Below are 23,392 nucleotides of genomic sequence, written 5' to 3'. Positions count from 1 at the left end.
CAAAAAGGTTGCAAACTCCTTCTCAATTGCTGCTGTCCGCCTCTGGAACAAACTGCCCCTTACCTTGGTCAAAATTAAATCTCCTGCCGCTTTTAAGAAGAAGCTGAAGCATTTCCTACTATCATCCTCATAACGTTCTCCACAAAATTAATGTACAATGCCAATCCTCCCCTCTGTCAAATAGCAAAACTAAAGTCTCCTATATTGCTCCTTTCTCTCCTTCCTCTTGATGTATCTCTATTAGCCACCCACTCTTCTTTTCCTTTATATTTCCTTAATTATGTTTCATGATATCTCTATTCTTCACCTCCCTTCACCATCAGTCTCCCTCATACTCCCTGCTGTTAGCACTCCTACCTAAAACCTATTTCTTTCATGATGTCTAATTATAACAGTACTTTAAAATCTACGAATATAAACTGTATATGTATGTATTTTTTTCAAGTGTGCCTTTGTATTTGTTTATTTTACTTTTGTACTAGATGTAGTTTAACATGACTACTAAAGCATATGAACGTAAAATAAGTAGAATGCCTGGTTAGATGTAAGAGATGGCCTGATGGCCCTAATCTTGCTAGGTGAAGTAAATAAATAAATACATAAATAAATAAGAAGTAAATAAATAAATATCAGTGGACGTAGGATGTCAAGTTCTTTTTCATCATCAGCGTGATAATATTCAAATTTACAGTCACTTTATCAGCGCAGAAGACACCTGAATGCTCTCTGGAAAACTGTAAATCGAGATGCAATTACTTTCCAAAAATTAGGCAACTCACAGAAGGCGCACGTACTGGATAGTATCTACCCTTGATCCCAGTATAATAAATAAATATCGATAGAAGCAATCACAAGTTGCGAACAGACTCCCAAAGTATTAGTTCGCAGTGCAAAGACAAAGCAAACGCTGAATGCGACACTTACCTCAAAACAGCTAAATAAGCAGCAAGCTGAAGCTGGGCACTGAACAGCAACACTCCGACGAGACACGAACAGCCACCATGTACACACCCCAAAGACACCGTAGGGGGGAACTGGCCCTCTCTCATGTTGCACGCAGGGAAAGCCTACAGAATTTACTCCTCCAGCGCTTGTTGTGATTTCTGTTCACGAACTGAAGGTTGCCGGTGTACTAGCCCTTGCTTTACGGTTGGCGGAAAGATGGCAGGACTTAAAAATACAGCTCGTTTCCCTCGCTGGTTAGTAAAACATAGCGTTCGCTCTTTCCCTGTATCTGCTTCTAAGGAAACATGTGGGCCTTTGTACAACTCTCACGGGAACTCGCGTGGCTCGCGCAGCCTCGAAGGGCGCTTCTGAAGTACCCTGGCTTAGGAGACATCCAAAATGGCTTACTCGAGTACCCACTACCTCTGGGAGTTCCAGGACGGAAACCTCCCGGATTTCTGCTATTGTTTACCCAGCGTCTAAGGCTTGCGGTAGGACCTCCTCGCCACATTCGAAATATGGGGAAAAACACGAGCTAAAACGTCAGAATTCGCTGACCGTTATCTTCCACTCAGAAAGTTCACGAGAACACAGTAAGTAATGATTTTATACAGTGTGGCCCATTGACCGCGACTGGGCCAAATATCCCACGAAATAAGCGTCAAATGAAAATACTACAAAGAACGAAACTTGTCTAGCTTGAAGAGGGAAACCAGATGGCGCTATGGTTGGCCTGCTAGATGGGGCTGCCATAGGTCAAACGGATATCAACAGTGTTTTTTCAAAAATAGGAACCCCCATTTTTTATTACATATTCGTGTAGTACATGATATATGAAGGTTTTAGTTGGACCACTTTTTGCTTTTTGATAGATGCCTCACAATTTTAGACGAACAGTTGGTAACAGGTAGGTTTTTTTAAATTACAATACAGAACGTAGGTACGTTTGACATTTTATTTCGGTTGTTCCAATGTGACACATATACCTTCGTGAACTTATCATTTCTGAGAACGCATGCTGTTAGAGCGTAATTGCCTGCAAATACCACGTTAATGCAATAAATCTCAAAATGATGTCCGTCAACCTCAATGCATTTGGCAATACGTGTAACGACATTCCTCTCAACAGCGAGTAGTTCGTCTTCCGTAATGTTCGCACATGCGTTGACAATGCGCTGACGCATGTTGTCAGGCGTTGTCGGTGGATTACGACAGCAAATATCCTTCAACTTTCCCCACAGAAAGAAATCCGGGGACGTCAGATTCGGTGAACGTGCGGGCCATGGTATGGTGCTTGGACGACCAATCCACCTGTCATGAAATATGCTATTCAATACCGCTTTAACTGCACGCGAGGTATGTGCCGGACATCCATCATGTTGGAAGTACATCGCCATTCTGTCATGCAATGAAATATTTTGTAGTAACATCGGTAGAACATTACGTAGGTAATAAGAATACATTGCACCATTTAAACTGCCATCGATAAAATGGGGACCAATTATCCTTCCTCCCATAATGCTGCACCATACATTAATCCACCAAGGTCACTGAAGTTCCATTTGTGGCAGCCATCGTGGATTTTCCGTTGCCCAATAGTGCATATTATGCCGGTTTAAGTTTCCGCTGTTGGTGAATGACGCTTCGTCGCTAAATAGAACGCGTTCAAAAAATCTTTTATCGTCCGTTAATGTCTCTTGTGCCCAGTGGAAGAACTGTACACGACGTTAAAAGTCGTCGCCATATAATTCCTGGATCATAGAAATATGGTACAGATGCAATCGATGTTGATGTAGTATTCTCAACACCGACGTTTTTGAGATTCCCGATTCTCGCGCAATTTGTCTGCTACTGATGTGCGGATTAGCCGCGACAGCAGCTAAAACACCTACTTGGGCATCAACATTTGTTGCAGGTCGTGGTTGACGTTTCACATGTGGCTGAACACTTCCTGTTTCCTTTAATAAGGTAACTATCTGGCGAACCGTCCGGACACTTGGATGATGTCGTCCAGGATACCGAGTTGTATACATAGCACGCGCCCGTTAGGGATTTTGATCACAATAGCCATACATCAACACGATATCGACCTTTTCTACAATTGGTAAAGGGTCAATTTTAACACGGGTAATGTATCACGAAGCAAATACCGTCCGCACTGGCGGAATGTTATGCGATACCACGTAGTTATACGTTTGTGACTATTACAGCGATATCTATCAGAAAGCGATAAAAGTGGTCCAACTAAAAAATTCAGATTTCTTTCGGTACTACACGGATATGTAATAAAAAGGGGGTTTCCTATTTTAAAGAAATGAAGTTGATATCCGTTTGAACTATGGCAGCGCCATTTAGCAGGCCAACCAATCATAGCGCCATCTTGTTTCCCCCTTCAAGCTAGACGCGTTTCGTTCTTTGTAGTATTTTCATTTGATGCTTATTTCGGGATATATTTGGCCCGGTCACTATCAATGGACCACCCTGTATATTTTCGCTTAACGATGTGTCATAAACCAGTGTCGTCACACGATCTGCTTACCAATTTCGTGGCGAGCAAAGGAGGACCTTCCACCGCATTCCAGTGCATACATCGTGGTCAATCACCATCCCAAGAAGCATGTCTTGCAGTTTGTAATCGTCACGTTGACATAAGTCTGATATTGTTTTTGAGTAAAAGCGTCTTTGCTTTACATGTCGTGTATTTCTGTCGGCTACCTTCTGTACCACACATTGGCAGTAGAGGTGGTCGAGCGGTCACAATTAGGAGTACGCGTCCAGGACTAATATTAAATGAGAATGGGCATTCAATCCAAATAAGGAGCATATGTTTCAGTATACGTAACACATTGGGCATGCCTAGGGTAGGAAGTTATCATGTGTAGACCAACCTAGGATACTGAACAAACTTAAGATGCGGGCAACAGGAGAGGATGCGGTTCATGTAAAATTCTGTTGGTGACTGATCACGAAACGCGAAGCTAGAGGCTCTGCATCCCAAAACAGACGTCTCTACTTGTCAAGGTCTGGATCACAAGAGACAGAAACGACTGTGTTTTGCTCTTCACAATTCCCCAGCATCCACACGTGACCTGCATCATATGCTCTATATTGGATAAATTGATGGCGTGAATGCGTCAGCAACATCAGCAGATAGCTGAAATCATCTATCGCCAACAGCTTTAAGCAGAAAGAGCCCACTTGGTTCTGGAAGATAGGAAGCTTGGGTCACAGAAGAGCAGCCAAAGCTACACTGGAAGAAAACTGAAATGGAGCCACTGAAATGAAGCTTTTTAAACCAATTCCCTAAAATATTCCTTGCATCACTACCAATCTGTACAGTAAGGTCCAAGTTTCATTGAGTTATAAGTGTGTTACTTAGCAGTGATGCATCATATGGGAGTATTGGAACAACATTCGTACCACCGCAAAGTACTGTTATCCAAGATGGCGGCGATGACGTCGTCCACTATGGCGGCGATGACGTCAATCAAGATGGCGGATTTTGGTGGGAAGTGTGAATTTTGGCAAGAAAGTGCCACTTCCCCCTCCCCCCAGAAAAATGGCGCAAAGTTCAAAGTTCAAATTCCAGCAGGATGATACACCAAACCCCAGTTGTCTCTACTAAGAAAAGAAAATGATGGGAAAAAAGGACCTATTATTTAACCAATTTCAAGCAGGTGTGTTCTCCACTGGGTCTGGACTCCTACTGGCTTAGTTCATATTGACGGCACCAGAGGACGCCACCGTAACTTCAGGTGATGACACAAGTAGCGTTACTCAAGATGGCCACACCCAGTGTGTTCACAACATGCTCCAGAGCCCAACTGGCTTAGTTCATATCCTCACCACCAGAGGATGTAGCCATGACGTCAGATCATGACGCAAATGCAGTTACTCAAGATGGCAGCACCCAGTGTACCCACCACAAGCTCCAGAGCCCAACTGAATTAGTTTATATTGTCGCTGCCAGAGCACGCTACTGTGACATCGAGTTATGCCAGAAGATCGTCTGCTCTCCCTGTTGGCAGTAGCTCCGGAAATAGAAAAATCTGCACCTTCCATACGACTGGACATACTCTTTCCTTTGCTATCACTGTACTCCAAGTCAAATCCATACCATCCTTATGAGTTGACATGGTCATTTCCTTTCCACAAACACATACTTTATAAACCACTGCCAACAGCAGGGTGTATTTCTGATACTTTGCTCATTGTTGAGTGCCGTTGAATTGAGAGTGCGATCGTAACATTCACTTGTAAATATAATGATAAAATATTTATGTGACTGGTTTTCTGGAATAATTCCATGTGTGCATGGGCTGTGGTGGGAATGATTCACGTTCCCCATTAAGGGCAGCAGCCATCTGAATGCTAAGGCCTGTTGGAGTGTGGGAATGTATATGAGTTACTTTGACGTCTCTAGATGATCAAATAGAGAATTAATACTTAGTATGTGTTGGGCGACGTTTGTGATCAAGTCGAAATTTGAGAAGATTGTGTACGGAAGTGCGTTTGCGCTGGACTGTTATTCTCTACAACGTAAATTGTTCAATTGACTGGTTCTGCACATTTCTGGCCTTTATTTAGTTGAGAGAAGATCGACTGTGATGTGTGGATGTGGCATATGGAAGGCACGCTTGGCTGTTCTCTAGAGATGGGAAAGACCTTAGTTCGCTTGTAAATTAGAGAGATGAGATGGAATACGTTAAATTAGTGAGATTGGTATTTGCAGGTGGAGATATTATTTTACATATGTCAGTTTCGAGTTTACTGAATGGTCTAGAGGATGCTCCGCATAGCTGAAGTTTCGAGTTTGTAGAGAAATAATTTCGAGTCTCGATATCGAGAAGTACCATGATCATCATATAATATTATGACTGACGATGTGGAAATACTTGTATTAGTATAACCCCAGAGTCCGGAGATGGGTGTACAAAGGCAACCAAGCAGACAGGTCTGGACTAGAAACAGTAGCAAATTTGTATCTGTGGGGAAAGGAGGATGTCTCTGCACATTAGAGTGATTTCGATTCAGTGAGGGCTTTCTGATGTGAAATGTGTGGTTTTGTATGGTGTAAGATATTTATTGTATGTTTACTACATCGATAGGATACATGTCGATATATTGCTGAGTTGGAGATCGGTTTCACGCACTAATATTCAAGCTCCTGTCCCCAGTGGGAGGAGAGTGTAAATGAGTAGGTGTGTTTCGGTATTTGACGATATTTATGGCACATTGCGAGGTTTAGCTGTTGGTGCAATATAGCATTGAGTGTAAAATACTTTATTGACTGTGAATGTCATGTCTGTAGAAAGAAAGAAAAGGTGGACGGTGCTTCCCTAGGACTAAGGAGTATAGTGAGATAAAGTGGGTGTGAGTGTAGAAATACAATAATTTTTTTCGGGTGCTGTATAGACATAAAAGGTTACTGTACTGTTTGTCTAAAATTTTTGTATATTTTATTATAAGTTAGTGTGGCTTACATTGATAAAATGTATATATATATATATATATATATATATATTGCATTGTAAAGCTATTATCGATTATGTTATGGCATGACTAGAGAGGATGACTGTGTTTCCCATGGTGAGGGATGTATAGATTGAGCAGATTGATAATGATGAGGGTATGAGTGAGAGTTTTTAAGTGGAAAATTATATGCGCTACGGATACTGAAGCACAGTTGTCAAGAGGAAAGATTTACTCCACAATGATGGGTGTCATATTGTAGCAGCAATGGTAATATTTAATTGTAGTTACACTGGTAGATATGTTTGTGGCTTCCAGTATCGTTGTCAGTGTATTATGTACTTGATGATCTATAGACAAGTTTAAGGGCTTAATTGTAATGCACTTTAGCGATCTGTGCAAAATAATTTTACCGCTGAAAGTTCAGGAAAGAAGAGGTGGATGGTGCTTGGATACCAGCGGCATCAGTAATTCGGCTGTAAATTCGATATGAGCGAATGATTATGTTGGATTCATTTGCATGCTTTTTGCTGGGATATGGGAGCCTCTACATAGCTGTGCGAACATTTGCATATATTGAGAACAGGATGGGTATCATGTGATGGAGTGGGTATCACGTTACGTCCGCAAGGAAGACTTCATTGGACGTTATTGTGCGTTATTTTCGTAAAGAGGTTCTGTTAGGGCAAGAATCCCATGCATACAGGCTGAGAGAAGACGAAAACCACTAGAAAAACACACATTAAGTATTTCTGGGTGACTATGGAATTTACTAGAATTCATCTTCGTTATTATTTTAGATAGCAAGATGGCTTGAGTATAAGATTGAGAACGTTGCTAGATGTGTTCGTGATAAAAAGTAGCTATGCATGGTGAAGCGTCAGTCAAACATCACGTATGGTCCACTAGAATGGGTAAGTGGAAAGCAGGTTCTGCTATTCTGGAATGGATTTCTACAGCGTCTTCACTGGACCGCAGTTAGAGTGAGGTTAGCAAGGAACTCCCCACGCGCACAACCCTGCTTGGATTGCACGCTTTGTAAATAAGCCTTCAACCCTGTCTGGTTGAATCACCAAAGGCGCCTACATACAACTTTCAAATGAGTTCGGGGGCAGCTTGCGGCTGCGCTCCCACCTGATCACATCAGCACGTTTGTCTAGGTGAACACATACTTGGATAGGAATTTCTCAAAAATGAAGTATGAATGAGATGTTGCCACCTCATGCTTGCGGGACCCGGTTGGGGGCCTGTGGGTGATTTGACAGTTGATGACTGGGTTGGCTCTACTCAACAGGGTTGGCGGTGGGTGCTTGCACACATTGATTGAATAATTTTGCGAGCAGGTCTGTAGGCTGTGCTATGAGTTACTGGGACAGTTTACTAGTGCTCGGCGTGTCTATGCATAACTGTTCTGAATTTTTTAGGAGGAGTCTGAATGTCTGTACTTAAATTATTTGCATAAATTAGGGGTTGTTTGCTTGTCTGAAGACTGTGTATTGTGACCCAAAGCACAAGATGGCGAGTGTTTTGCGTCAGTGTGATAAATATATTCAGTCGCTAAATAAAGTGCTTGAAACTAAGTAGGGTGCACTCCTTCCTTACTCTTCCCAGCAGTCCAGCGGAGTCTGATCCATTTTCACGTCATTTTCCTCCTACAGACCATCATCTGGTATTAGGTCACAGGAGGAATGACAGTACATTGTGGTGGCAGTAATGTGTACTAGATCAGTTGGAGGCTAGATCTCGTGGTCGAGACACTGATCACAAAATAAAAACTTATGTCCATAATAAAGAGAGTGGTTTTCCCGCCATTTCGACCCTCCATCTAGGATTACGTCATGACTATGGACATTAGTGCATGTTAGTACACGTTAGCACACCAACAAAGATCGGTAAGGAGATGTGGTGCCAGGTTGAGGATAGTGGTGGAGACTTTATCTATTTGATTCCAAGTCCAGGTGAGTATGACATTGGTGAAATTTGATTCCAAGTCCTAGGTTCTATGAAGTCGAATCACATGACTAGTGCAGTAGCCAATAGGAGTGAAGCATTTTAGGGGTGGTGGGGGGTGCTAGGCCATGAATGAACACGGCACTCATAGTGGGCAAATGTGGAACTTCTCATTTGATGATTGAATATTGAAATTGTAAATGCACTTATTGAATATGATTAAAATTAAAATGGAATTAAGTACTTAGGTAATTGATAGGTGAGATGAGTGATGTTGGTGTCACATGTATTCAGTTAAATCTGTTAGCATATTTACAGAAGACAATGTTCAGCACGTGTATAAAGGTATAGGCTGGAGGCTGTGAGGTGAGCAGCCACCAGTTCGCGTGCTATTGGCGTGGCGTGTGTCCGGTTATAACGCCCAGGAGAGGGAGAGCAGGCGATCTTGTGTCATCACCCGACGACATGGTAGCGTCCTGTGGCGGCGATGAAATGAACTAAGCCAGTTGGGCTCTGGAGATCGTTGTAAATACACTGGGTGCTGCCATCTTGAATAACGCTACTTGCGTCATCACCTGACATCATGGTGGCGTCCTCTGGTGGCGACGATATGAACTAAGACAGTTTGAGTCCAGAGCCAGTGGAGAACACATCTGCTAGAACTTGGTTAAATTATAAAGACAAGTCCTTCTTTCCCGCCATTTACTTTGCTTCGTAGAGACAACCAGGATGTGGTGAATTATCCTGCTGGAATTTGAAGTCTTCATCATTTTTCTGTTTGTAGGGGGGCGTGGCACTTTCCTGCCGCTTTTCAAACTTCCTGCCAATATCCGCCATCTTGATTGACGCCATCGCCACCATCCCGGATGATGTCATCGCCGCCATCTTTGATAATGGTACTTTGGGGTGGTAAGAACGTTGTTCCAATACTTACGGGGGTTACTTTCCTTCTTAAGTGAAAGACAGTAGAGTTTTTTAAAGTTTCTATTAGCAAATTGTTGCAAATTTTCGCTAGTAAAATTTCCCATCATTTATATATATATATATATATATCCTATGTACCCTATTGTACCCTTTAAAGAGGGTATATGGCAGCTGCGTGCAAGAAAGCCACCTTGTAAGATCAATTACTTTTGGTGGTAGGGGGTTCTCATCCTGAATTGATATGTTTGCCACCAAGCGTATCTGGTGAACACAGCATTAAGCACTCAGCAAGTGACACTAGCGGAAACTATTTTGTACCAATACAGTCCATCCTAACCTATGATACGATAACTGGACGACAAGTGTCTTGTGTGCAATTTCATATTCAGGTATATCGCCTATTCGCAGAGCGGTAGCACCAAATCTTAATCTTCCATTCACATTCTCTAATAGTGATCTTACGTTTCCGCCCTATTTAATATAACTTCTAAATATTAACATTAAAGAACTAGACAAAGTCACACGCTGCAGGTAATGACCACTAACCTCGTAATTGGATTGTGGCTGGTCGTTGCTCATTGTTATAGGCATTACAATGCATTTTCGAAACTTACACACAGATATTGTTCATTATGCAGAGTGGAAGGTTTGTAACAGTCATTGTACGTTTCTCATCGATCGTCAAACAACTTTAATTTCCTTTCCACAACAGTACCACCACTGAATAATGTCGTGGAGGTGTTGAACCTATCTGATAATTTTTCCTACGTACATTGAGAATTTAGGAGGTTCTATGAGGGTGCCAAGCGGTGCTTTCTTCCCGTTGAAATGTGCGTGTGACTAGCGGCTGCCGTCGGGTAGAATGGTAGCCTGGTGCAAGCCTTTTAGCTGACAGCATTTCGACGATTTTAGTGTCTAAGGCGACGAAATGATGATGAAGAAGACGGGACAACCAGTCTCAGAGTGGAGAAAATCTCCGATCTGGCTGTGAATCGAACCACTGCTCTTCGCACAGTATCCTGCCATACTGACCACTCAGCTATGGAGGCTGACTGTTTGTCTTGAATAGCCTTTCTACAATGTGCCTACTGGATTCCGAAAGTAAAAACGAGGAAAAATTGCGAGTAGGACACGCTCTGCCAGGGTTCTGTACAAACTTCACCATGTATATGTATAATTAACCCACAGGATCTGAAGAATGAGTTTGCAAGTATCAAAATATTTGACATAAACGGTCGTCTCTTTTGACTTCATTGTTTTAGACGCTTAAATTATTTTACATCGCAAATGGACCGCTGAACTTAGTTTCGACATAAATTTCAGAAATTCTGACGGACAGAGGGTCAATTACTGTCCAATAAGGATTCCGTTTTTATCGACTGAGCTACGCAACCCTAAAAATCGTCGAACCTGTCGCATAGCTAGCGAAAATACTGCATACGAATGGATATGGTATAGCGTCGATTGCCATTTGGAAACCTCTAAGGGCTCTTTTATACGAGCTACCTTCTTGTCTCAACAGTCTGCTCGTTGTAAGCAAGTCTACTTCAGCATCCCCTAGCTTTTTATTTCTTTACTGAGTCGCAGCTGTCACAAGCGTGTTTTTTCCGTCTACACGGCCGCACCAAAATTGCCTGTGTTGACAGAAATGTCTGCTGGACAGTTTGGCACCAAAACGGTGAAAGTGAGACTTTCAGAGATCATTGTCATACACAAAATTCTATCGTTGTTTGGAAAAATTGAGTACATGAGTGACTGCTAATGGCCTCCAAATAGGCGGACGCAATCAGTGATCGGTCCAGTCGTACCACAAGACCTAGTCCATTCCATATATACACAGCTCACACCATTGTGGAGCCACCACCAGCTTACACAGTGCCTTGTTGACAACTTGGGTCAGTGGCTTCGTGGACTCTGCATCACACTGAAAGCCTACCATCAACACTTACTGAGTGGAATCAGGACGCAACTGACCACGTCACGGTTTTCTAACTGTCCAGGCAAAGGGAATCGGTCAGTCGTGTGCCACCATTAACACCAGACGGCCTCACTGTCCTAACTGATATGTTGGTCGTACGTCCCACGTAGCTTTTTGCGGCTATTTCACGCAATATTGCTTTGTTTCTTAGCACCGACAGCCACGCAAACGACGCTGCTGTCGGTTGTTAACTAAAGGCCGTCGATCAATGTTACACACTACTGGCCATTAAAATTGCTGCACCACGAAGATGACGTGCTACAGACGCGAAATTTAACTGACAGGAAGATGCTGTGATATGCAAATGATCAGCTTATCAGAGCATTCACACAAGGTTGGTGCCGGGACGACACCTACAAATTGCTCACATGACGAAAGTTTCCAACCGATTTCTCACACACAAACCGCCGTTGACGTCCTTGCCTGGTGAAACGTTGTTGTGGTGCCTCGTGTAAGGAGGAGAAATGCGTACGATCACGCTTCCGACTTTGATAAGGTTCGGATTGTAGCCTATTGCGATTGCGGTTACTCGTATCGCGACATTGCTGCTCGCGTTGCTCCAGATCCAATGACTGTTAGCAGAATGTGGAGTCGATGGGTTCAGGACGGTAATACGGAACGCTGTGCTAGATCCCAATGGCCTCGTATCACTAGCAGTCGAGATGACAGGCATCTTATCCGCATGGCTGTAACGGAACGTGCAGCCGCGTCTCCATCCCTGAGTCAACAGATGGGGTCATCTGCAAGACAACAACCATCTGCACGAACAGTTCGCTGACGTTTGCAGCAGCATGGACTCAACTCGGAGACCACGTCTGCGATTACCCTTGACGCTTCATCACAAACAGGAGCACCTGCGATGGTGTACTCAACGACGAATCTGGATCCACGAATTGCAAAACGTCATTTTTTCGGATGAATCCAGGTTCTGTTTACAGCATCATGATGGCCGCATCCGTGTTTGGCGACATCGCGGTGTACGCACATTAGAAGCATGTATTCGTCATCGCCGTACTGGCGTATCACCGGGCGTGATGGTATTGGGGTGTCATTGGTTACGCGTCTCAGTCACCTCTCGTTCGCATTGACGGCACTTTGAACAGTGGACGTTACATTTCAGATATGTTACGACCCGTGGCTCTACCCTTCATTCGATCCCTGAGAAACCCTACATTTCAGCAGGATAATGCACGACCGCATGTTGCAGGTCCTGTACGGGCGTTTCTGGATACAGAAAATGTTAGACTTCTGCCCTGGCCAGCACATTCTTCAGATCTTTAACCAACTGAACACGTCCGGTCAATGGCGGCCGAGCAACTGGCTCGTCACAAGACGCCAGTCACTACTCATGATGAACTGTGGTATCGTGTTGAAGCTGCATGGGCAGCTGCACCTGTACAAGCCATCCAAGATCTGTTTGACTCAATGCCCAGGCGTATCAAGGCCGTTATTAGGGGCAGAGGTGGTGATTCTGGGTACTGATTTCTCAGGATCCATGCACCCAAATTCCGTAAAAATGTAATCACGTATCAGTTCTAGTATAATATATTTGTCCAATGAATACCCGTTTATCATCTGCATTTCTTCTTGGTGTAGAAATTTTAATGGCCAGGAGTGTACTAGCGCTATCTGTATGTGTTCGTATCGCTATTCCATGACGTTACTCACCTCAGTGTAAAATACTCCACAACCACGACGCGGCTCGATCAGTAACGTCAATAACTCTGCCGAGTGGGAAGTTCTGGAATCCGTAGTGTGCTGCAGACAGCGCATTCACAGAAGCAGGAGAGTCTCGTTTCCCCTGCTAACATACGGAGTTAATTATTACGGCATATTGATAATTTTTACTTTATGGACCGTCTGACTACAACTGAGTGAAACACAATTTTCATGCCATACGCGTTTAGCCTTTGTTCTCTGTAAGGAATCTTCAGTGGCAAGTTGCGTGGACGATTTTCTACTTATTACGCTCCTGCTCCATTTTTGGTGTCGTTCCTCTTCTTATAAATGACACTTGCGCTTTTTTCCACATTTCATAGCACTAGGAACTGAACACTTGTAGTATGTAGAAAATCGTCCACGCTACCTGCCACTGAAGATGCCTTGCAGAGAATAAAGGCGAGACGCGTATGACACGAAAATTGTGTTTCATTCAGCTGTAGTCAGACTTTCCATCAAGCAGAAATTATCAGTATACCGTAATATTACAAGCAACTCACTACAAAAATATACGGGGTTAATCTGCTGTCGCCGTATACACTTCTCCTTATAGTAATGGATTTTGTGCCTTTTTAATCTTAACTTTCTTTTCGTCTTTGCTTTTGTGACACTTTGTGAACGTTTTTTGATGTCCTGGGATTTTTCCTACTAGTGTCCTCACACAAGAAAGACGAAAGCTCTGAAACCAAAAAGATTATTCACGTATTACAATATCTCAACGAAGGAAAAGGGTACTCTGTAGGAAAAAAAAAGATGATAAAGTGAAAAACATTCCAATGAAAACTGTTTCGGCAGACGTACTTAATCAGAAAAACTATTTTTTCCATGATATTCAACACTCGGAAAGTAAACGAGATATAAAGCAAAAGGGTGTTATTATCTGTCTTTTAAGTAGTGTTTGATGTGTTTCTAAATATATATTTCGTCGAGCATGTTCAAAAATTGCATTGTGCTACAGACATCTACACTACTTCATTGTTACTGAAGGCAATCGACTTTGGTGCTGAATCAGACCATCTTCAAGTTCTGTATCAAAAGGAGAAAAGGAAAACCAAACGTATGTTGTTATAAGACATAAATCACTATTTACCATGTCTACAAATATTATACGCACTGTTTCACGCGGTATTACCACACAGTACTTACAAGAAGCTCTGCAGCTATTTATTGGCAAACTGCAATGTGAAATGCAACTAATAGAATGCTGCGTTATTATTAATAGCTGTCTGCGGGTGACAGTTATGTACTGAGTACATCTGTACATTGTGTCCACCCTATTCTCTCACTATGAACTGAATAACACACAGATCTTATGATGACGTTGCAGACTATCGATTTACTCAGTCTGTCATCGAGTAAAACAGAAGTGTTTTTAGCCGTTCCCCAAGGCAGTGCTATAGGCCCTTTGCTGTTATCTATATAAACGATTTGGGAGACATCCTGAGCAGCCCTCTTCAGTTGTTTCCAGATGACGCTGTCGTTTATCGACTAATAAAGTCATCAGAAAATCAAAACAAACAGCAAAACGATTTAGAAAAAATATCTGAATGGGGCGAAAAGTGGCAGGTGAACCTCAATAACGAAAACTGTGAGGTCATCCACATGAGTGCTAAAAGGAACTCGTTAAACTTCGGTTACACGATAAGTCAGTCTAATCTGAAAGCCGTAAATTCTACTAAATACCTAGGTATTACAATTACGAACAACTTAAATTAGAAATAACACACAGAAAATGTTGTGTGGAAGGCTATCCAAAGGCTGCGTTTTATTGGCAGGAATTAGAAAATGTAACAGACCTATTAGGGAGACTGCCTACACTACGCTTGTCCGTCCTCTTTTAGAATACTGCTGCGCGGTGTGGGATCCTTACCAGGTAGGACTGACGGAGTACATCGAAAAAGTTCAAAGAAAGGAAGCACGTTTTGTATTACCGCGAAATATGGGAGAGAGTGTTACAGAGATGATACAGGATCTGGGCTGGAAATTAAAAGAAGGGCGTTTTTCGTTCCGACGGAATCATTTCACGAAATTCCGATCACCAACTTTCTCCTCCGAATGCGAAAATATTTTGTTGACACCGACCTACATAGGGCGGAACGATCACCACGATGAAATAAGGGAAATTGGAGCTCGTAAGGAAAGATATAGGTGTTCATTCTTTCCTCGCGCTATACGAGATTGGAAAAACAGAGAATTGTGAAGGTTGTTCGATAAATCCTCTGCCAGGCACTTAAATGTGATTTGCAGAGTATCCATGTAGATGTAGATGTAAAAGCCAATGGTCCGTAATTTGACTGGTGTCTATATGACCGGGTCTTACATTGCATATTTTTTCACTATGAGCAATGATTATGTTATTGTATTGCCATAGTGCCATCAATAAATCGTTTAAGGGGGCTTAGAACCAATAATAAAACAGCACATACAATTTTAGTAAAAAATATAGAAAGGTAATGTGTCAATGTATACAATTATGTTGAACAACGGTCCTCAACGAAAAAAAAAAAACAGTTGCTGTATTATAGTTCATTAGATACCTGTGCAAATAGTATGCCCTTTATCGTACAGCTTTCACATGTAAAAAGTTATAATGATGTATGGAAACAAATGTCATACAGTTATATGATACTAACACAGTGTGTAATTGTCTACATACATTATGAGTTAGAATAAACTGAATGTACCTACAATGCTCTTAGGTCAATGACATGTCCGAAAGAACAGGCACCGCGCATTCATGTCACTGATTTGCCTAGATGGGCAATGGATCCACCTTCTTCAATGAGAATGCACAAGTACGTCGGATCTCCTGTGGGAATTTCAGAGTAGCGACCGTGGATGAAATGGAGACAGACTGCGGATAAGTGACACTCGGTGAGAATGTGGGTCGGTCGTGAGGGGTGGAGAAGTATTTAACGCATAGGTCTAGTAAGCAGGAGAGCCTGGGTTCCAATCCAGGTACAGCGCACATTATCACTAGTCGCCGCTATTTTCGGATAATGTCCTAATGTAGCTGATATCATTAATCCCTTTCCTTTCTTTTTTCGCCTTGCCTCCCCCCCCCCCCTTTCCATCTTCACAGCTTGCTCTGTGCAACCTGGTGGTGGATCCATAATGGTGTGAGCTGTGTACACATGGAATGTGCTAGGTCCTCTGGTCCAAATGAACCGATCAGTGACTGTGTACGGCTACTTGGTGGTCATTAGCATTCATTCATGTACTTAATATTCCCAAACAACGATAGAATTTTGTGAATGACAATGGGCCGTGTCACAGGGTCACAACTGTTCGCGAATGGTTTGACGAATATTCTGGAAAGTTCGAGCCAAAGATTTGGCTACCGACTGAACATTTATGGCACATTATCGAGACGTCAGTCCGTGCATAAAATCCTACAACGGCAACACTTTCAGAACTATAGACGGCTATAGAGGCGGCATGGCTCAGTCTTTCTGCAATCGAGTTGGTGCACTGTGCCAGGGGAAAGGACGTCCGACACGAAATTACGGGATATCACATGACTTTTGCCACCTCTGTGAAAGGTGCAATTCTGATCACGGACACAGCAACCGACCAAACAGATGCAGACGGCAATGATGCCGCCTCCAGTAAGTGAGAATATACAAGCAAATCGATCGTTCGTAAGAACTACATGAGGCGAGATGTGTGGTAACCCCACGCGGTTATTGTTCTGTCGGTGGAAAAAATGGTTCAAATGCCTCTGAGCACTATGGAACTTAACTTCTGACGTCATCTGTCCCATAGAACTTACAACTTCTTAAACCTAACTAACCTAAGGACATCACACGCATCCATGCCCGAGGCAGGATTCGAACCTGCGACCGTAGCAGTCGCGCGGTTCCAGACTGTAGCGCCTAGAACGGCACGGCCTTCTGTCGGTGGAAGAGGATGATTGTTACATACCAGAAAAGCACTAAAGTTGGCAGGGCCTTTACATAAAAGTAGGGCAGCGGAAGGAAGTGAAACAGCGTTAATATAAAAAAAAATTGTTAGTATGGAACCATATTCAAAACCGGTTTTCGTTTAAATAATGTTGTGGACTGACAAGACAGCCAGTCCACAGTGAAGGGTAACCGAAAGGCACGCGCTTAAACTCACGCAGGATGGCGTGAGGTCTGAAACAGGATACGTAATGAATGCTATAAAGGAAAGTACGTAGCTGCTGGAATACTTAACTTTAATCCATCATTTGTATACATCGTTCTTGATGAGAAATGCTTCATACGATAACTATCAATTGCTATGGCGCCTTGCTAGGTCGTAGCCATTGACTTAGCTGAAGGCTATTCTAACTATCTTCTCTGCAAATAAACGAGGCTTCGTCAGTGTTGCATCGCTAGCTAAGTCGTCCGTACAACTGGGGCGAGTGCTAGTAAGTCTCTCGAGACCTGCCGTGTGGCGGCGCTCGGTCTGCGATGACTGACAGTGGCGACACGCGGGTCCGACATGTACTAATGGACCGCGGCCGATTTAAAGCTACCACCTAGCAAGTGTGGTGTCTGGCGGTGACATCACAAATAATAGACAGTTTAATTCTGTGCTTAGTTTGGCTGAAGATGAAGCAAAACCTAACTACCATAAAATGCAACAAGCACAGAAGGGAAGTTATTTTTGACGGTGAGCTAAGTGTTCAAAATTTCGTACATTACTACCTTGTGCTACACCTCCATGACTTGGCGAGTCGGTGTTACTTTCTAACACTGAATGATGTGTCAGAGATTTGAAGACTGAAGGACTGTTCGTGTTACCTGACTAGTGATGCGTGTTTCACTATGCAGCCATTAATTCAATCAGAAAATGTATTACTTTTTTCTGCCCTATAAACTGGCGGCATCTCCTTACGACGTCGCCGATATGACGACTGAATAAGTCAGTATCATCATCTGTGTTTCCCATAACTGTATCCAATAAATTTTGCCTACTTTAGTCCCTCTCTTCCCACATGTTTAATACCATATCATTAATACCAGTTTCACTGCGTGTATTTTCTGTACTGGTACACGACGTTCAGCGTTTGTTAACTCAGATGTTTCACCCCTATTTCCTGATCTATTTGTCTGATCTCTGGTAACCGTCTATTAAAAACTAGCACTTCGTCTTACAATTATCACCTTTAAATTGAAACTACATCAGTTACATAATTCACTCCTTTCAGGAATTTGGCTATAGGCGATATCTTATAGTTTATCACCATCATATTTATCAAGAATAGTGAAACATTTACTAAACATTTTGAGAGTAAGACTGTTGCCAACACTGATGCCTCCCACTTAATCAGATTTCAGATTATTGAACAAGAATGTTGCTATGAATGGAATATACATATTAGCGTTGGCGGTAGGCTGGGAAACGTATTCGCACAATACCACAAGAGAAAAGTGGATTGATGTTTTTATTTGCAAAAATTTCTATTAAGTTCTTTATTGACTACTGAGGACGCCAACTATAAATGTACTGTGGTTGATCTCGGCGCTAGCGGAAAGAATCTGACAGCGGGATATTTCAAAAGTGAGGAATAGGCAAGGTTATTTGAGAAAGGCTGCTACATCACAACGAGATAAACAAATCTATAACTATATATAACGTCGTGCTCGTCGAATGACAGGAAACTCCTTTGCGATTATAAGCTAAGTGTTCAGAGCCATTTATAGGCGTGTTGGTGTGGCGGCTGATGTGACTGACGACCAGTCATAATCGGCGTGTTCTTTACACAAATTGCTATGTGACGTTTACCTTGAAGAGAACGATACTCCATTTTACAGTTAATTGTTAATGAAGCAACCAGCCGAAACAACATGCTTAGATTTTCTCTGTTTGGAAGATTCTTTAACAGTGGTTGACTCCAACTTAGCGGCAAACTTTAAACTAACAAATGAAAAGCACTATATCGCTTGTATTACATAGGGTTAATTTCTTGCGTTAGTCGGTTTTCGTCTTACGACAGCTTCAGACTTTCACTGAGTGCTATAACCAAAGAAGCTACATTGTATTTAAACATCATTAGGAAGAATGGTAAACGTTATAGTGGTTATGCCTTATCCTTGCCCATGTTTATTTCACTTTTCGTTGTTACGTTTTAATGCACAGTACAGCGAGATTTCACTATGTGAGACTGGCGAGTAGGCAGGATCACAAGGCAGACTCTAACGACGCTCCAGGTGGTTAGACAGCGTGAGAACGGCCGGGCGAGCGAGAGCTCCGCTGCAGAGTGAAAATCTCATTCTGGGAACATCCCCCAGGCTGTGGCTAAGCCATGTCTCCGAAATATCCTTTCTTTCGGGAGTGCTAGTTCTGCATGGTTTGCAGGAGAGCTTCTGTAAAGTTTGGAAGGTAGGAGACGAGGTACTGGCAGAAGTAAAGCTGTGAGGACGGGGCGTGAGTCGTGCTTGGGTAACTCAGGTGGTAGAGCACTTGCCCGCGGAAGGCAAAGGTCCCGAGTTCGAGTCTCGGTCGGGCACACAGTTTCATATCAGCGCACACTCCGCTGCAGAGTGAAAATCTCATTCTGGGAACATCCCACAGGCAGTGGCTGCAGTCCTGTCTCCGCAATATCCATTATTTCAGGAGTGCTAGTTCTGCAAGGTTCGCAGGACAGCTCCCGTAAAGTCTGGAAGGTAGGAGACGAGATACTGGCAGAAGTAAAGCTGTGAGGACTGTGTGTGAATCGTGCTTGGGTAGCTCAGATGGTAGAGCACTTGCCCGCGAAATGCAAAGGTTCCGATTTCGAGTCTCGGTCCGCCACACAGTTTTAATGCGCCAGGAAGTTTCAAACTTTTTGTTCTTTATATTTACTGTTAAAATATTAACACACAATGAGTGCCATCTTTTACAACCGTGCTGACAACGTTGCCTGCACGGACAACGTGTTATAATAATTTCAGTAGCACTCAGCTCATCAGTAAATGCTAATTACGAAGATTAGTTGCCGTCTGTGCTTATTGATGGAATGGACCGAGCGAGATGGTGCAGTAGTTGGCATAGTGGGCTTTCGCGAGTACGACGGTTCAACGCCGCGTCCGACCATCCTGGTGCAGGTTTTCTGTAATTTCGCTGAATCGCCGCAGGTAAATGCCGGGATGGTTCCTTTAAAAGGGCACAGACAGTTTCCTTCCCCATCCTTGCGTAATCAGAGCTTGTGCACGACCTCAAATGACCTCGTTGTCGACGTGACGTGAAACGCTAATCTCGTCCTCTTCGTCCTCTTTTGATGGAAAGGATGGACAAATCACAAGTACCCAATCGTCACATTATTGTGCAGTGCTTATGGCACAAGCGATAGAGCTCGGGACCCCCAGAGAAGAAACTAACTGGGGAAACGTCTACGAGACGTGAGGTAAGCAAGTTGGCTGCAATTCGTTTACGAGGAATAGGAGGCGGACGCACTAGACTTTCAACAGCATATCACACGTACTACATTCATTTCCCTGACAGCTGTGATAGCATTACACTTGGCATCCCTGTGCGTGGATGTGTGCCTTAAAGTGGCAGAGAGCAGTTTTTTTTTTTTTTTTTTTTTTTTTTTTTTAACCACTTTCTTAGCCCTCATGTGACAATCTTACACTTGGCATTCCTTGTGTAGGTGCAAACGCGTTCAAATATTGGTTAATTTTGATAGGAAGCACTAAACCCGCATTATAGTGTTACACATCTAGACTGAAGTACAAACACACAGTAAATGTCATGTACGACAGTGTTCTGATAGTGAAATCGAAAGGTAGAACAGCCATTACCAGTACACATACTAATCTGTACAGTAACGGATAATAGTGATCAAACAGTCAGTATAAATTTGAAAACTGAATATATCACGAAATAATGTAGATAGAGAGGTACAAATTGACAAACATGCTTGGAATGACATGAGGTATTATTAGAACCAAAAAATACAAACTTTCAAAAAATGTCCGACAGATGGAGCTTCATCTGATCAGAATAGCTATAATTAGCGTAACGAAATAAGACAAAGCAAAGATGATATTCTTTACAGGAAATGCTCAATATGTCCACCATCATTCCTCAACAATAGGTGTAGTGGAGGAATAATGTTGTGAACAGCACTGTAAAGCATGTCCGGAGTTACGGTGAGGCATTGGCGTCGGATGTTGTCCTTCAGCATCCCTAGAGATGTCGGTCGATCACGATACACTTGCGACTTCAGGTAACCCCAAAGCCAATAATCGCACGGACTGAGGTCCGGGGACCTGGCAGGCCAAGCTTGACGAAAGTGCCGGCTGAGCGCACACGATCATCACCAAACGACGCGCGCAAGAGATCTTTCACGCGTCTGGCAATATAGGGTGTTTATTTTTGTTCCAATAAAACCCCATGTCATTGCAAGCATGTGTGTCAATTTTTACCTCTCTATCTACATTATTCCGTTGTTTACTAAGTTTTAAAATTTTTATTGACTTTTTGATCACCCAGTACTTTCTAATTTTATTTGACTCCTTTACCTTGTATATTCAGATGCAATCATTCACGAAGACATTTCTGAATTCCCCATGTCCTGTGACATAAATTACGGAAAATTTATCAACACTATTTATTAACTTCCTTCCTCGGAATCTGAAAAACCGATTTCCACTAATGAATTCGCTATGTTAGGCCAGTAAAATCAGTTTCCGGTCGCTATGTAACTCTGCGGCAGCACTAATGGTTTCAGAGCAGAGAGCGGAGGTGCTGTCTGTCGCCGAAGCAGGTAAACGGCGGCACTTTTGGACGTTGTTCCCGCGTTCGGCACACCTCGCATTAGAAGCGTCAGTGGCCCTCACACCCACACGCGACTTAGGTTCCGCGTACAAGAAAGTCCGTCACTCCGTTTACGTGGGGCTCACAAAACCGGATGTCGCAACCGATTTACCAATACCGCTTCTGGGTGGTTATGTAAAGATGTAAAAATCGATTTTGGTAATCCGCTTCTAGTTGCCGGTTTTCCAGTCTTTCTATCGATTTTCACTCCCACGTAAACGCAACATATTTAAAAAAATTCGGCTAATATGAACGGAGCGGCTATTTGTATAGTGAAGGATAAGTAGAAATATAAGACTGAACCTGTTTACACGTCGTCTAATTGAATTACCGATTGTGCTGACTAAATCAGAAAGTGTAACAGCTATTTTCCTGGCGGCATACACTACTGACCACTAAATTGCTACACAAAGAAGAAATGCAGATGATAAACGGGTATTCATTGGACAAATATATTATACTACAACTGACATGTGATTACATTTCGTCGCGGTTTGGGTGCATAGATCCTGAGAAATCAGTACCCAGAACAACCACCTCTGACCGCAATAACGGTCTTGATACGCCTGGGCATTGAATGAAACAGAGCTTGGATGGGGTGTACAGTTACTGTTGCCTATGCAGCTTCAACACGATACCACAGTTCATGAAGAGTAGAGACTGGCGTATTGTGACGAGCCAGTTGCTAAGCCACCATTGACCAGACGTGTTGAGTTGGTGAGAGATCTGGAGAATGTGCTGGCCAGGGCAGCAGTCGAACATCTTCTGTATCCAGAAAGGCCCGTACAGGACCTACAACATGCGGTCACGCATTATTCTGCTGAAATGTAGGGTATCGCAGGGATCGAATGAAAGGGTAGAGCCACGGGTCGTAACACATCTGAAATGTAACGTCCACTGTTCAAAGTGCCATCAATGCGAACAAGAGTTGACCGAGACGTGTAACCAATGGCACCCCGTACCATCACGCCGGGTGATACGCCAGTATGGCGATGACGAATACACAGTTCCAATGTGCGCTCACCGCGATGTACCCAAATACGGATGCGACCATCACGATGTTGTAAACAGAACCTGGATTCATCGGAAAAAATGACGTTATGCCTGGGGTGCATCTATGTTCGTCGTTAAGTGCACCATCGCAGGTGCTCCAGTCTGTGATGTCCAGGGTAACCGCAGCCATGGTCTCCGAGCTGATAGTCCATGCTGCTGCAAACGTCGTCGAACTGTTCGTGCAGATGGTTGTTGTCTTGCAAACGTCCCCATCTGTTGACTCAGGGATCGAGACGTGGCTGCACGATCCGTTACAGCCATGCGGATAAGATGCCTGTCATCTCGACTGCTAGTGATACGAGGCCGTTGGGATCCAGCACGGCGTTCCGTATTGGATCTCGTCCAACGGTAGCAGCAATGTCGCGATACGATAAACCGCAATCGCGATAGGCTACAGTCCGACCTTTATTCAAGTCGAAAAGGTTTAGTGTGGCGTCAAACAAACACAGAGTGGGAGCTCAAAAACATGCAAGCAACAATCAAACATGGAGGCAGTAGTTCGATGGTGTGGGGATACATGTCTTCTAGAGGTGTTTCGAGCACGTCTTTATTGACGGCACCATGAACAAATTTGTCTATCTT

At 43.2% G+C, this 23,392-nt stretch overlaps 1 protein-coding gene across 2 annotated transcripts in view; it reads right to left on the bottom strand.

The window, feature by feature from the left end:
• The window catches only part of LOC124620392 (probable cytochrome P450 6a13), a 112,606-nt gene that overhangs the window by 82,328 nt on the left and 6,886 nt on the right, over positions 1 to 23,392 (bottom strand). Inside the window, exon 1 of one of the 2 annotated variants that reach the window (XM_047147066.1) lies at positions 12,938 to 13,084. The exons of the other annotated variant lie outside the window; for it this stretch is intronic. The gene's annotated coding sequence lies outside the window, so the exon portion shown is untranslated. Of the gene's footprint in view, positions 1 to 12,937; positions 13,085 to 23,392 lie in introns of those variants that run through there. 2 annotated transcript variants of the gene reach the window in all.

The sequence above is a fragment of the Schistocerca americana genome, chromosome 1, assembly GCF_021461395.2.
Source record: "Schistocerca americana isolate TAMUIC-IGC-003095 chromosome 1, iqSchAmer2.1, whole genome shotgun sequence".
NCBI lineage: Eukaryota > Metazoa > Arthropoda > Insecta > Orthoptera > Acrididae > Schistocerca > Schistocerca americana.
Note: the sequence above shows the minus strand (reverse complement) of the source record. Positions and strands in the feature narration are given on the sequence as shown.